Consider the following 12,120-nt stretch of genomic DNA (forward strand, 5'->3'; position numbering starts at 1 on the left):
TAAACTTGGATAAAAAGACCTGTTTTTTTTGGATCTAAATCAACCACGCAGTCACTGTGGGATCTTGGGAAAATCTCTTCCCCTCTCTTATTCTTACAGTTGCCATGTGGATGGTAAAGTATTTTTAACAATGTGATACTACATTAGACTTACAGTTATTTTACAGTATCTATTATTTAAGCTGTAGAATACATAATATCATTTCTTCCTAATTTCAGGAAAAATATTTTATATAAAAATAAAACGTTCAGCTTCTCTAGACCCCAGCTTTCTCATCTTTATGGAGTGGTGGACTTATGCAGATAGATGTTACCCTTTATTTATACAATTTAATAGGACCTAACCAAACTGGGGGATGCATCTAATATTTAGATAAAGAGCCTGGGAGTGGATTAAGTTATGCTAGGGAAGATAGACACCTTCTACTTCTTCAAGTGTGGGATTTGTGCTCTTCCGTGCTTACAGACTATTGCTTTTGCTGGAGAAAAATGATCATATAATATATAATTAGGGTAATAAGAGGGTGGACCATTGAGTCACACAGACCAGAATGTGAATCATGACTCTCACATAAGCTATTTGTTTTTGAACAAGTCATTTGATTTCTTCGATTTATGATGTATTCACCTGTAAAATGGAGACACTAGTATCTATGTCCTAAATTTATCATGAAGATTAAGAAAATGAAGCATGTAAGCAGTTAAATGATCTCTGATGTGTAACAAGAGGTCAAAAATCAGTAGATTTTGCTATTATGTTCTGTTTTCAATTTCAGCATTATACTTCTTCACTGCCCAGTATATTTTTGTTCTTTTTCTCAGTATTTACAGTTTTTTTCTACATTCTGTTCCTTTAACATTTTTGAAAATTCTCATCACGTGAGTTTTTTTCTCTGTCCTTTTTTTATCTGTATTCTAAGTGCCCTGCTTCTTGGGGAAATTCAGTTCTTTTCTCCTTTTTAGTTCTTACTCCTTGAAGTAATGTATTATTTCTAACGGAGGCATGAAGACACTATGTGTAGTTGGGAAACTGAGTCATTGTACATCTTTAAACGTATCCCTCCCAATGTGATCCACTCCTCCTCTCTCCCTGTTGGAGCAGTCCCCTCCCCTCAGGCCAGATTCCTGTCAGCTGTCCACACAAAATGTGTATTTCCACCACACTATTCTGTCTGACCTGGAATGCCTCTTGGACCACCTTGTGCCACTCTGTCTACCCTTTCTTCCTCAAACACATCCTTTACTTACATCTTAAGACTACCATTTACTTCAAGGTTTATTTCAGGTGCCATAACTGAGTAAATAATTAAATTACTATCTCTTGTATAGTTATGAGCTATTCTTTGGGGATGAAAGGGAAGCAAATAAAAAATAAACCACAGAAAGCCAGAAATCTGGTATTTCTTAGAAAGAAGAAGCAAGTCACATATAAAATAATTAATGGTCAAAATACAGGAGTTTGGGTTCAGAGATGTATACGCTTTTCAAACTGAGGTTTGACAGTGAATCCGCACTTAAAATTTATCCATATCATAGTTTGCAAAGCTTACATCAAAAGAAAAGAATGTAAGCATGTAGTGTACTATTTTTTTTTTACAAGTCGTGTAGTCCTAACTGATATGCATAGTGAAGTTGTTAAGAGGGAAGGGTACCGATCCCTGCAATTCATTTTGAATTGTGTCAAAGATGGATTAATGGACAGATATCCAACAAAACTAGCAAAGGAAAATAGTAATGGTAAAATCTAGCCGGTGGGTTTAAAGGGGTTCACTAAAAATTTATTTTAATATTGCTGTATGTTTAAAATTTTTTGTTAAAAATGTTTTTGAATATTTTTTTAATATGAGGTTCTTCTAACAGATGCAAATATTCATAATTCTGTCTACTTTCCTCATCACTGTGATAGCCAGGACAAAACATACTGTTCCAGGTATGGTTTGTACTCTTCTCTTCAAAGCATAAAAAAATAATTTATTTGATCTGAACACTCACATCTATCATTATACCTTCAAATGACCATGGGAACTTTGTCAAAACTGGATCATACCAATAACCACTAGCTATCCTCAGGCATTTTTCTTTCCACGCCAGATGTTGCCAAGTCACGTCTTTCTCATATATTTGCCTCTTACTGTTTTTTTTTTAATCTAAATTCATTGCAGAAACAATGTGGTATGTCAATGATTAGACTTGAGTGGGGACACCTTGTCTGGAGGCTTGTCTGTGCTTATGGAAAGTTTTCCTGAAGTAGTTTACATAAACATATGCACCACAGACACATGCTCTAAAATCGAAAGGGGAAAAACAGGGGGAAAAAGGCTAGAGAAAATAGTAACTAAGATAAAAGACTGAAATAATTCACCACTAACAAATCAGGTTAACCAATCTATTACTGATTATTCATGTTCACAGTGGTAAGGACCCAAACATTATCACATTTAAATTTAGCTATAGTTGTGAAGATGCAGCCACATTTTATGGAAGAGGAGGCTAAGATAGAGAGATATAAAGGATTTGTCCATGATCTCATAACCAGGGAGTTGCAGAGCCTTGAGATGGTCATGTCAATCCCATACTTCTAAACTACTTTTCACACAATCCTAGTAATTTGAGTCACTTGGATATAAGTGTTGAATCGGAAGGATTAGTCCTGTATATTTAAAGACATCAGAATTAGAAGTATTCAGGGAGCCTGGATGACTCAGTCAGTTGAGCATCTGACTCTTGACTTTGGCTCAGGTCATGATTCCAAGGTTGTGGGATTAAGCCCCACATGGGGCTCCATGCTGAGCATGTAGCCTGCCTAAGATTCTCTCTCCCTTTGCCACTCACCTACTCACACTCTCACTCTCACACTCTATCTCTCTAAAATTAAAAAAAATTAATAAATAAATTAAGAAAAAGCTTAAAAGAATATGTAAAGAGGGTGACAGTATTTACTGTAATTCCCAGTGTACAATGATGTCAGTTTTGTGTTGGGGCTACAGCCATAGCCTGACAAGGCCTGTTTCAAAGGGATTACTAACTCCAAACTAGGCATTTTGTGAAATGTTCTTGGCCTTTCTTCAACTTTCTTCTTTTCTTCCCCAGAGTTGGTATCTGTGACTTTACAGAATTTTGGTGCATTTCAATTCTTAGTTTGACCTAAGGGAAGATAAACAGAACATATTTCTCCTCCTTTCATGTGAGAAGATTTAGTCCTAACCTAATAAGAGAAGGGTATCCTTGCATGGCCCCCTTTATCTTACTGTTTAGAGTAAGATATTGTTACTATTTAGATGTGATAAGGCATATACACTAAAAGAATGCACATCATAAAGCACAGTTCCATACATTTTGGCATACTGTCTCTCCATTTTCATTGGTCTCAAGTGTTTTTTTATGTTTTGTTTTGTTAATTTCCTTATTGATTTTTCCTTTGATCCATAGTAAGTTTTTTTGTGGAAATGTATTATTTAATTTCCACATATTCGTGAGTTTTCCAGTTTTCTTCCTGTTATTGATTTCCAGTTCGATGGCTTTGTAATCAGAAAAGATATTTATATGACATCAATTTTCTTAAATTTGTTAAGGCTTGTTTTGAGACCTAACAAATGATCTGTCCTAGAGAAAGTTCTGTATGCACTTGAGAAGAAGGTGTATTTTGGTGCTTTTGGATGCACTGTTCTGTTTCACTTCATCCATCTGTTCTAAAATGTAGTTCAAATTCAATATTTTCTTATTAATGTTATGTACAGATGATTTATCCACTGTTGAAGTGGGATATTGAAGTCCCTTAGTATTATTGCATTGTTATTTATTTCTCCTTTCTGTTAATATTTGCTTTATATATTTAGATGCTCCAATGTCAGGGGCATGTATGTTCACAATTGTTATATCCTCTCAATTAACTGATCTTTTTATCATTATATAATGACCTTCTTTTGTCTCTTGTTAAAGTTTTGATGAAAGAAATTGAATAAGACATGAATAAATGGAAAAATATCTTGTATTCATATACTAGAAGAATTAATATTGTTAAAATATCCATACTACCTAAACTATTCTACAGATTCGATGCAATTTCTACCAAAATTCAAATGGTATTCTTCACAGAAATAGAAAAAAACAACCCTAAACCTTATATGGAACCACCTAAGGCCCTGAATAGCTAAACCATTTGTGAGAAGGAAGAGCAAAGCTGGAGGCATCACACTGATCTCAAGTCATATTATAAAACTGCAGTAATCAAAGTAGCATGATACTGGCTTAAAAATGGACACAGGTACCAATGGAACAGAATAGAGAGCCCAGAAATAAATTCAGACATACATGGTCAACTAATCTTCAACAAAAATGCCAAGAATACAAAGTAAGAGAGATAGTCTTTTCAGTAAATGGCAGTGGCAAAATTAGATATCCACGTGCAAAAGAATGAAATTGGACCTTTATCTTACACCATGTATGAAAACCAACTTGAAATGGATCAAAGAGTTAAACATAAGATCTGAAGCTGTAAACCTCCTAGAAGAAAACAAAGGGAAAAATCTCAAAATCTCAAAAGCACAAGCAACAGATGCAAAACTAAACAAGCAGGACTACCTCACAGTAAGAAGCTTCTGCACAACAAAGGAAATGATCACCTAAATGGGAGAAAATATTTGGAAACCATGTAACTGATAAGGGCTTGGTATCCAAAATACATAAGGAACTCATAGAACTAAAAATTTTCAAAACTTTAATCTGATTAAAGAATGAGTAGAAGAACTGAATAGACATTTTTCCAAAGAAGACCTATACATGGCTAACAGACTCAAGAAAAGATGCTGAATATTACTAATCATTAGGAAAATGCAAATTGAAACTACAGTGAGATATTACCTCACACCTATTAGGATGGCTATTATCAAAAATTCAAAAGGTAACAAGTTTGGGAGAGGATGTGGAGTAAAAACATGGGGAGCCTGGCTGGTTCAGTCGGTAGAGTTTGTGACTCTTGATCTCTGGGTTGTGAGTTCAAGGCCCATGTTGGGCATGGAGTCTACTTAAAATTAAAAAAAAAAATTAAAGTTAGTTGAGGATGTGGAGAAAAAGAACCTTAATGGTGAGATTGTAAATCAGTGCAGCCATTATGGAAAATAGTATGAAAATTTCTCAAAAAATTAAAAATAAAACTACTATGTGGTTCAGCAATCCCACTTCTAGGTATGTATCTAAAGGAATTACGCTCCTGATCTCAAAGAGCTATCTGTTCTCCCATGTTTATTGCAGCATTATTCACTATAGCCAAGATATGGAAACAACCTAAGTGGCTGTTGACAGATGAATGGTTAAAGAAAATTTTGTGTATATTGTTAAAGGATAAACTGATGCACCCTAAAATTTACACATTATTTGGGCAAACATCAATTCAAATCAGGCAGCATGAAACTTAAAGTAGTTAGGAGCACGGACAGAAGCTAGAGGAAAGGCTTTTACACAGAAGATGTGGAAGCAAAACAAAGCAATTATTTGTTTGGCTCTACCTGAAGCAGTTGCTTTATTTGGAAAAGCATAGTTGGCTGTTTGTGATTAGTTTCTCTTACATTCCATTTCCTCAGATTCAAGTGCATGGACTTTGGCTTAGCTTGGGTTTGCTTACTACATAGGCTACCAAGACATTAGAGCCACTTCAACCCAACATCTTCCTAGTTTAATTCCTTCAACAGTATACACAAATGAATGTTAGTCCCAAAAAAGGGAGAATATTTTGCCATTTGTAAAAACAAGAATGAACCCAGAGAACAGTATACTAAATGTAATAGGGAGACACAGAAAAACAAGTGCTGCATAATGTCACATATATGTAGAATCTAAAAAAGTCAAAGTCATAGAGCCAGAAAAAAGAATGTTGTTTGCCAGGAATGGGGAGGGGGATGCAGAATGGGAGGATGTTGGTCGAAGGGTACAAATTTTTAATGATAAGATGAATAAGTCAGTAAGTTCTGGAGATATATTTCACGGTATGGTGACTCAAGTTAGTAACATAGAACTGAAAATTATGTAAGATCATCAGCTGAGAAAAGGGAGCAGTAGCAGGGGAGAAAACCACCCAATTCTCACATTAGAACAACAATGGCAGTTACCTGAATTGTTTTATTTTTCACACAAAGAGTTTGACTTCATAATTACAGTCCTCAAGTTCTCATTACACAGAAAACTGTTCACCTAATAAAATCTAACCTATTTTGAGGTAACAATTTTGTTAAATGTGCAGTACTTTGAAAACAGTTTTATAGACTTAGAGCAGACATCATTAAATACTTTCTTACTGAGAATTTCAAGAGACACTGAGCCCCTCCTACAGGTGTCATAACTAATTATAGGTTAATTTCTGGGACTTACTGAAAACCTTCATACTCTTTTATGCAAGTGAAACCGGCACAATCTCAAAAACACATCAACGCCTATGACTTCATTACCACTTTCCTACGGACACTAAACTTTTTGTTTCTCAAATCCTAGAACCTGGGAAGACATGTGCTTCTTCTTGCTAATATGCTCTTCACATGGGTCGTTTGAAGGACTGTTGTACCATGCTACCTAGAAAGACATTGCTGTAGAAACACACCGAGAGGAAACTTCTGTTGAGTAGAAGTGTGCAGGCTAGCAGGTTAACACAAAAAGATAACAAAGGAAATAATCACTCTTTTTCATACATTTCCTTCTTTGCTTTGCCAGTGAAAATGTCATCTCCTAAATGGGAACCCTGGCAACATTTGTGCTCCTCACCAGCTGTCTCTGTACTAGAAATCTTTGCTCTTGGTACACCTATCAATGGTCTATTTTCTCCAGGGGTACTGAATCCTTGGAAGAAACTGGATTTGGAGTTACACAGATGTCTTCGGTTTGTGTTCTACTAGCAATTGTGGGTTAAATCCTAACTTTCTAAGCCTCAATACTGTCCCATGTATGATGACGGTAAGACTTGACAGATTCAGGAAAAATGAATAAATATAATGTGTATAAAGTCTCCATGCAAACTGTTAAGTGAGGCATCATGTACCTATAAGGAAATATGTTTTTAATAATGATAATAGTGTCAAAGGAAAATACCATCCAGTCCTGGGGACACAGCCCTGAAATGCACTCAGTAGGCTTACTGAGAATGAACTGGAGCTTCTTGCTATTTGTCAGTTTTGTCTTTAGTTTCTGGTATATTTACCTTCTTCTTTTTCAAACTTAATAGGTATTTTTTTTAGATCACTTTTAAGATCATAGCAAAATTGAGCAGGAAATACATAGGATTCTTAAAAATACCCTCTCCTCCTTCTCCACCATCAACATGCCCCGCCAGTGGGCATTACTTACAACGATTCAACATTGACACATCATTATTAACCAAAGGCCATAGTTGGAAATAGGGTTGCTCTTTGTGTTGTACATTCTCTGGGTTTTGACAAAAGTATCAACATGGATCACTATCATTGTGCCATATAGAATAGTTTCAAAGCCCTCAAAATCCCCTGTGCTCTACCTATTCATCCTTCTCTCCCCTTGAACCTCTGACAATCACTGATTTTTTTTTTTACTGTTGATGAGGAGAACAAAGGCAAGAGAAATGTAGCCAAAATTAAAATTTCTTACAACTTGCAGCCCACTGATAAATACCTGAGACATGCAGAGTGTGACATTCCTCAAGGAACTAACTTATGGCTGCCTTATGGTTAATGTGCTAGAGACTAAAACCAACTAACTTTATTTTGAAAATGGCCAAATTTCCAGGATCATATAACTCTCCTATAACATGCAGAAATCCCTTTAGAGACTTAGGTTATCTCTACCCTTCCTCTGCCAAACTTAAAAGTATATAAACTAGTCACTCCTCACAATCCAGTGCAGCTCTTTCTGCCTATGGGTCCTGTCTTTGAACTATTTATATAATCAAAGCACTTTTGTGCACCATAAAATGTCTCAAGAATTCTTTCTTGACAGTTTCGCTCAATGACTCAGCGTCACTGTCTCTATAGTTTTGCCTTTTTTAGAATGTCATTTAGTTGGAATCACACTTTATATAACTCTTTATGGTTTCTGGATCCCAATTTCAACGTGGGAGGGAGGATTTCCCCAACACCAAGCAATTCTCGGACACTAGCTGGGTGTCCCGTAATTCAAATTAATTCTGACACTATCTACCCAGAGATGGCATTAGATCCCACAGGTTAAGGAACGCCTCACCCATTTCAGAAGCCAGTCACAAGCTCAGATTGTCACCTGTGCTTCTGACTGATGGGCTACAGATGAGAGGTTCCAATTGCAAATCCAGCATGTTACCTGAACTTCTGACCAACCCAGAAGCTCTCCCAACTGCCTCCTTTGGTGTTTCTATGGAGACTTCATTGCAAAGCATAACTGATAAAGTCATTGACCACTGGGGATTGATTCAACCTCTAGCCCCTCTCCCCTCCTCAGAGGTCACGGGGTGGGGGGCGGGGGTTGGGGGGTGGCATGGGAAGGGGTGCAACTGAAAGTTCCAAACCTCTAGTTACAAGGTTGTCTCCTCTGGCAACGAACCCCCATCCCTAAGCCCTTTACAAGAGTCACCATTAACATAACCAAAGATACATTTAGCACCCTCAACACTTAGAAAATTCCAAGGATTTAGGGAGCTGTGAGGCAGGAACCACAGAAGACCAAATACGTATAAGAATAAATCATAATATTACAGTAGCCTTAACCGATTGACTTCTTTTACTTAACCATATACATTTAAATTTCCTCCTTGTCTTTTTGTGACTGCTTTACATCCTGTTACCATTCGATGTTGTCAGTGCTTTGGATTTTAACCATTCCGATAGTGTGTAGTGATATCCCATTGTTTTAATTTGCAATTCCCTAAAGACATATGATTTTGAGCAACTTTTCATATATTTTTTACTGTCTGTATATCTCCCCTGGTAAGGAAGTTCAGGTCTTTTGCCCATCTTTAACTTGAATTGTTCATTTTTTTATTGTTGAGTTTTAAGAAATTTTTGGATATTTTGGGTAATAGTCCTTTGTTATATACATCTTTGGCAAATATTTTCTTCCAGTCAGTGGCTCACCTTCTCATTCTCTTGACAGTTCTCTTCTGCAATGAAGAAATTTTGAATTTTAATAAACTCTTGAGACAGGGAAACTGAAGGACTCCATAAAAATCTGCTTCTTCCTCCTTTTCCCGCTTCTGTTTTTGCTAGGACCTGCACCCCCACCCCACCTCACACATACCTGGTAAATGGTGTATGTCCTCCTCCACAAGGGACAAGGAGTTAATGATTCTCTAGGATAAATAACATCTAAAGAAGGAGCAGGTGAGAATGAAAACAGGAAACAGAAAAACAGAAAACAGGAAAACATGACCCTGAATATGGAAAAATATCAATCATAAAAACAGATCCAGGCATGACACAAGGGATATCATTGATAAATGAGGCTATTAAGCCAGTATCTCAAGAAGAAAGCTAGAGCATGTTCAGTAAAATAGATGGAAGAAAGAAAGAAAGAAAGAAAGAAAGAATTAAAGTATATTTATAAAGATGAAAAAACAAAAAGTTTGAGAAGGAAAATACACTATATGACATTAACAGTAGATTAGCTAGTGCAGAAGAATAGACTGATAAACTTGAAGACACAGCATTAGAAATGAGCAAAAATAAAACACAGGAAATATATTTACATATTTATATAAGTAAAATATCAATATATTGTATATATTATATATGAATATCAATAAGTTGTGGGACAACTTCCCACAGTGAGAGGGGGGAAGAATGAGGAAGGAGTGAAAAAAATATTTGAAAAAATAATAGTTAATAAAATTTCCAAATTTGATGAAAACTATAAACCCATAGATCCACAGACAGGCGGGAGGGAGCCGGGGTGGAGGAGCGGCCCGCCGGCCAAGCAGAGCTCCCAAGTCTGGCTGGCAAAAGCGGAGGGGCCAGGCGGACGGAATGTGTTCCGACAGCAAGCGGGACTTAGCTTCTGGGAGGTCATAAGTTAACAGCTCTGCTCGGAAAGCGGGAAGGCTGGAGGACAAAGGGAGGGAGAGTTGCTGAGCCCCGGGAAGACAGAGCTCAGTTTGGTGGGGAACAAAGGTGATCACCAGCACCATCTCCCTCGCCCATCCCCCAGCCAAAATCCCAAAGGGAACCACTTCCTGCCAGGGAACTTGCTCGCTCCGTGCAAACACCCAAAACACCCAACACTGTGCTTCTGCGGAGCCACCCCTCCGGCAGCAGGTCTGACTCCCTCCGGCTGCCACAGGGCCCCTCCTGAAGTGGATCAGCTAAGGAGAAGCGAGCTAAGCCTGCCCCTCCTGCCCCTGTGCACCTTGCCTACCCACCCCAGCTAATACGCCAGATCCCCAGCACCACAAGCCTGGCAGTGTGCAAGTAGCCCAGACGGGCCACGCCACCCCACAGTGAATCCCACCCCTAGGAGAGGGGAGGAGAAGGCACACACCAGTCTGACTGTGGCCCCAGTGGTGGGCTGGGGGCAGACATCAGGTCTGACTGTGGCCCCGCCCACCAACTCCAGTTATACACCACAGCACAGGGGAAGTGTCCTGCAGGTCCTCACCACGCCAGGGACTATCCAAAATGACCAAACAGAAGAATTCCCCTCAAAAGAATCTCCAGGAAATAACAACATCTAATGAACTGATCAAAAAGGATTTAAATGATATAACAGAAAGTGAATTTAGAATAATAGTCATAAAATTAATCGCTGGGCTTGAAAACAGTATAGAGGACAGCAGAGAATCTCTTGCTACAGAGATCAAGGGACAAAGGAACAGTCAAGAGGAGCTGAAAACCGCTTTAAACGAGATGCAAAATAAAATGGAAACGTCCACGGCTCAGATTGAAGAGGCAGAGGAGAGAATAGGTGAACTAGAAGATAAAGTTATGGAAAAAGAGGAAGCTGAGAAAAAGAGAGATAAAAAAATCCAGGAGTATGAGGGGAAAATTAGAGAACTAAGTGATACAGTAAAAAGAAATAATATACACATAACTGGTATCCCAGAGGAGGAAGAGAGAGGGAAAGGTGCTGAAGGGGTACTTGAAGAAATCATAGCTGAGAACTTCCCTGAACTGGGGTAGGAAAAAGGCATTGAAATCCAAGAGACACAGAGAACTCCCTTCAGACGTAACTTGAATCGATCTTCTGCACAACATATCATAGTGAAACTGGCAAAATACAAGGATAAAGAGAAAATTCTGAAAGCAGAAAGGGATAAACATGCCCTAACATATAAAGGGAGACCTATAAGACTTGTGACTGATCTCTCTTTTGAAACTTGGCAGGCCAGAAAGGCATGGCAGGAGATCTTCAATGTGATAAACAGGAAAAATATGCAGCCGAGAATCCTTTATCCAGCAAGTCTGTCATTTAGAATAGAAGGAGAGATAAAGGTCTTCCCAAACAAACAAAAACTGAAAGAATTTGTCACCACTAAACCAGCCCTACAAGAGATCCTAAGGGGGATCCTGTGAGACAAAGTACCAGAGACATCGCTACAAGCATAAAACATACAGACATCACAATGACTCTAAACCCATATCTTTCTATAATAACACTGAATGTAAATGGACTAAATGCACCAACCAAAAGACATAGGGTATCAGAATGGATAAAAAAACAAGACCCATCTATTTGCTGTCTACAAGAGACTCATTTTAGACCTGAGGACACCATTAGATTGAGAGTGAGGGGATGGAGTACTATTTATCATGCTACTGGAAGCCAAAAGAAAGCTGGAGTAGCCATACTTATATCAGACAAACTAGACTTTAAATTAAAGGCTGTAACAAGAGATGAAGAAGGGCATTATATAATAATTACAGGGTCTATCCATCAGGAAGAGCTAACAGTTATAAATGTCTATGCACCGAATACAGGAGCCCCCAAATATATAAAACAATTACTCATAAACATAAGCAACCTTATTGATAAGAATGTGGTAATTGCAGGGGACTTTAACACTCTACTTACAGAAATGGATAGATCATCTAGACACATGGTCAATAAAGAAACAAGGGCCCTGAATGATACATTGGACCAGATGGACTTGACAGATATATTTAGAACTCTGCATCCCAAAGCAGCAGAATATACTTTCTTC

Source organism: Prionailurus viverrinus, chromosome A1 (genome assembly GCF_022837055.1).
Source record: "Prionailurus viverrinus isolate Anna chromosome A1, UM_Priviv_1.0, whole genome shotgun sequence".
Lineage (NCBI taxonomy): Eukaryota > Metazoa > Chordata > Mammalia > Carnivora > Felidae > Prionailurus > Prionailurus viverrinus.